This window comes from Gracilinanus agilis, chromosome 1, assembly GCF_016433145.1.
Source record: "Gracilinanus agilis isolate LMUSP501 chromosome 1, AgileGrace, whole genome shotgun sequence".
NCBI lineage: Eukaryota > Metazoa > Chordata > Mammalia > Didelphimorphia > Didelphidae > Gracilinanus > Gracilinanus agilis.
In genome coordinates this window covers 61,485,888-61,490,752 of record NC_058130.1, presented here as the reverse complement: position 1 = coordinate 61,490,752, position 4,865 = coordinate 61,485,888, and positions in this window count along the sequence as shown.

Below are 4,865 nucleotides of genomic sequence, written 5' to 3'. Positions count from 1 at the left end.
CCTTCCTTCCTTCCTTCCTTCCTTCCTTCCTTCCTTCCTTCCTTCCTTCCTTCCTTCCTTCTTCCCTCCCTCAATTTCATGCATTTTAAGACTTTGAAGAGAATGTGGATGGATATGGAATCCCCTAAGAATTCTGACCATTCACCATTCACCATGATGTTGAGCCCAACTTTTGGCCTTTCTCTTATAAGGGGTAAAAAGGGGTTTGGGTTGGGTGAATATTAAAAGGTTTGGTCACCAGGGAATTGAATAATTATCAATCCCCAATTAAAGAATAACCTGAAGTCAAATTGACTTTTATGGAAGTTTATTTTTAAATGAGGAGAGGAAGAGAAAATAAGAAAATCAGAGAGAGGATAAAATAGGATAAGTAATCTAACACACTAGGTAATTTGGGCTCAACATCAAGCTTCAGGCACAGAGTCTCTTTTGAAAGAACAGCTCCTTTAGAGAAGTCCAGGAAGATTTAGTCTTTACACTCACCATGTGTAATTCCAAGGGAGAGATTAACAGCAGTCTCATTTAGTTCAAGGTCTCAGCCAGTGGTTGGAGCTCCTCCAGGTCCTACTCATGAACAAGAAGAGAGCTCCAGGAAGTTGTCACTCTCTTTTAAAGGGGCTTCTTTTGCATCACTTCCTGTGCCTTCCTCTTAATTTACATGTCCAATCACAACAGATGCTTTTCTTAGGACTTCCCAGGAGGCAGTCAGTAAATTCCAATTTGTCACTCACTAGCACACATGGGTCACAGACCTCCCAACTTGTGAGTTAAGTGGAATTGATTAGATTTGAAAATGGGCAAGGTAGATTTAATCTCATTATCACATTCTTCATCTGTTACAGAATGGTATTAATTCACACATATAACTGAAGCTTAAGTTAGTCTTGTAATTCTTCGGTGGAACAACTTGCTTGAGGACAGTATCTCTGGAAGAATTTACCATGATACTAGTATAGGAGAAAACCATCTCTATGGCCTGCTGACCTTGCTGTTCTTTATCCCTTCAGTGACTGAAACATTTGTCCTCTTGATGGTTTTTGCTCATGGTGTCCAGAGTTGCTAAAATAGGAGGATTACTCATTATTAAGTACCAGCAGTTCAATGGGTGTGAGTCCTTTAAATTATAATCATCCATTTCTCTTTTAGGTTTAGTTGGAGCAAATTGATGTTGTTATCCCAGCTCTCTTCCCTCTCATCTGACTTTGGTATAATGGCCATCATGGACTTGGGTTTGGACACTGGCCAAAGCTTTTATGCTTTAGAGCTGGCCAGATACCATCTGGAGTATTGTGTCCATTTCTGGGCACTATTTATAAAAGGGACATTGACAAACCAGAACATGTCCAGAGGAGGAAAAACAAGTTAGGAATGGGAACTAGAAACTATATCACTTGTTTAACCTGGAGAAGATTTTGGAAGCTGGGATCATTGTCCTCAAATATTTGGAAGGCTATCAGGTGGAAGAGGGAACAGATTTGTATTGTATGGTTACAGAGGGTAAAAACTTCGGATGGAAGTTATAAAGTAACAGGTTTCTGATTAATTTATAGAAGAACTTTCTAATAATTTGAGCTGTCTACTAATGAGATGAATTAATAGTGAGTTTCCTTTCATTGGAAATATCGGCAAAGAAGCTGGATAACCACTTTCCGGAAATACTAAAGAGGGAATTACTTAATCAGCCTGGAGGTTGGAAGGAGGTGATCTTCAAGGTCTCTCTAGCTCTAAGAATTTGTGAGAAATTACTCAAAAGAATAGACCAGGAGGCCTCTGCAAAAGCAGGATGATTTCTACAAGGTGATACAGAAATAATTTGAAGAATATCTTACAAAAGACCCCCAAAGCTGATGAGGAGAGGTTCTTTAAGTACATCAAAAACTGGAAACCAGCTAGAGTCAGAAATGCATTCTAGGAAAAAAGAGATAGCAGAGAGAGTCAGTGGGTTCTCTCTAAGATGAAAAAGTGATAAAAACACAGAATGTCCTAGACCAAACTGATAAGCCAGATGTATATAAATCACTGGGTCCAGATGGGCTCTAGCAAAGAGCTTTGAAATAACTCAAGAGGAAAATTGTGGAAGCATTGGCCAAAAGGAATAACTAAACATTACAGATAGCTGCTCCTGTGAAGAGTAAGAGAGGCCTGTCAGATTACCAGCATAACTCTCTGACTAAGAGGGACAGAGCCAAGATGTCAGAGTAAAAGCAGGGACTTACATGAGCCCTTCCAAATTATCCTCCAAACAACATTAAAATAATATCTCCAAATGAATTCTGAAGCAACAGAACCAACAAAAGGATGGGGAAATAGAAAAACAATTTTCTATTCTAAGACAACTTTGAAGGTTGGTGGGAAATGTCTGTCTTATTGGAATGAGAACAGAAGGCAAATCATGCCTCAACAAGCCAGTAGCAGGCCTTGGGGTCGACTGAATAGGCTGCAGCAGCTTCTGGAGCTCTCAGCCTACAGACAGTAGGGTGTGAGATAGTTTTTCAGAAGAAGATCACAGGGTACTCTTTGCTGATATTGGGATAAAGTCTAGGATAAAGACTGTGTTGCATTGCTCAGATGAGGTTCTGGGTGGCAGTCTCAGGGCAACAAGCATCACTAGCAGTAGCAGGGACCCTAGGCAGAGTTCCAAAGCAGGGAAGAGTGCTTGTGGTCACTCACAGACCATAGCATAGGTCGAAAGATCAGGGAGAAAACTTCTCCTTGGATCATACCATTTTAGAAGAACTGAAAAATTGTAGACCCTCAGAACTAACACTGAAAATAGCAGCATGAAAAACCTATGGCTTGGGACACCCCAGGAGCAGAGCCCAACTTTAACACAAAGCTCAAAGTCAAGAAATAGGCTAGAAAAGTTACTATGTTGGTAGTAGAGCAAAAACAGAATGAAACAATGTCAAAACAGCTACATCCAAATCCTCAAAGAAAAATATGAGTTGGTCTCAGGCCCAAAAATAATTATTGAAGGAGCTCAAAAAGAAGTTTAAAAATCAAACAAGAGAGGCAGGGGAAACACAAGGAAAAGAAATGAGTGATGCAAGAAAATCATGAAAAAAAGAGTTAAAAGCATGGTAAAGGATTAACAATAATACCGAAGAAAATAACACCTTAAAAAACAAAATAGGCCAAATAGTAAAAAAAAAAAAAGTACAAATATCCATGGTAGAAAACACCTTATGAAGCAGAATTGGCCAAGGGGGAAAAGATAGACAAAAATTCACTGAAGAAAAGAACTTATTAAAAAATAGAATTGTCTAAAAGGAAAAGAAAATACAAAAGTATGTGGAAGAAAATAATTCCTTAAAATTAGAATTTGACAATAACAACAAAACAAAATCAAAAGAATGAAAAAGAAGAAAATGTGAAATGTCTCATTGGAAAAATGATTTACTTGGAAAATAGATCAAGGAGAGATTATTTAAGAATTAATGGACTGTGCAGCTGGGTAGCTCAGTGGGTTGAGATTCAGGCCTAGAGACGAGAGGTCCTAGGTTCAAATCCGGCCTCAGACACTTCCCAGCTGTGTGACCCTGGGCAAGTCACTTGACCCCCATTGCCCACCCTTACCACTTTTCCACCTAGGAGCCAATACACAGAAGTTAAGGGTTTAAAAAAGCACAACAAAAAAACCAAAAGAATTAATGGACTGACAGACTTGATTTAAAAAAAAAGAGCCTGTGCATCATTTAAGAAATTATCAAGGAAAACTGCCCTGTTATCCCAGAACTATAGAGTAAAATAGAAATGGAAAGAATCCACTAATCATCTCTTGAAAGAGATCCCCAAATGAAAACTCCAAGGAATATAAAATTCCAGAGCTCTTAGGTCAAGGGGAAAATATTGCAAGCAGCCAGAAAGAAATAATACAAATATCATAGTGCCACAGTCAGGATAACACAAGATTTTGAGGCTCCTACATTAAAGGATCAGAGGGGTTGGAATATGATTTTCTAGAGAGCAAAGAAGGTAGGATTACAACTCAAATCATCTTTTCTGCAAAAATGAGTATAATCCTTTGAGGTGAGGGAAATGAGTATTTAATGAAATACAGAAGTTTTAAGCATTCCTGATGAAAAGCCAAGAGGTCAGTAGAAAATCTGATTTTCAAATATAAAGCTCAAGAGAAGAACAATGGAAAATGAATCAAAAGTAATTCAATAGGGATTCAGAAGTTAAACTGTTTACATTCCTATTTGGGAAGATGATATTTGTAATTCCTAAGAAATTTATCATTATTAGGGTATTTAAAAATATATAGAGTAGGGAGCAGCTGGGTAGCTCAGTGGATTGAGAGCCAGGCCTAGAGACAGGAGATCCTGGGTTCAAATCTGACCTCAGACACTTACTAGTTGTGTGACCCTGGGCAAGTCACTTGACCCCCATTGCCTAGTCATTACCACTCTTCTGCCTTGGAGCCAATACATGGTATTGATTCTAAGGCGGAAGGTAAGGGTTAAAAAAAAAGAAGAAGAAGCATATAGAGACAGAGGATATGAGTATGAGTCAACAATGATGAGATGATATTTAAAACATAAAATTAAGGGGTGAGAAAGGATATATTGGGAGAAAGAGAAGGGGGTAGAATGTGGTAAATTAAATTATATCATATAAAAGAGGCACAAAAGAGCTTTGGCAGTGGACAATAAAATGGTGGGTGGTGCTGTGCTTGAATCTTACTCTCATCAGAATTGGCTCAAAGAGGGAACAACTTATACATTCACTTTGGAATAGAAATCTCTCTCACCCTTCAGGGAAGGAGGAGAGGAGGGGGAAAGAGAGAGGACTAAAAGGAGGGAGGGTGGATTGGGGTAGGGGTACTTAGGAGTAAAACACTTCTGAGAAGGGACATGGTGAAA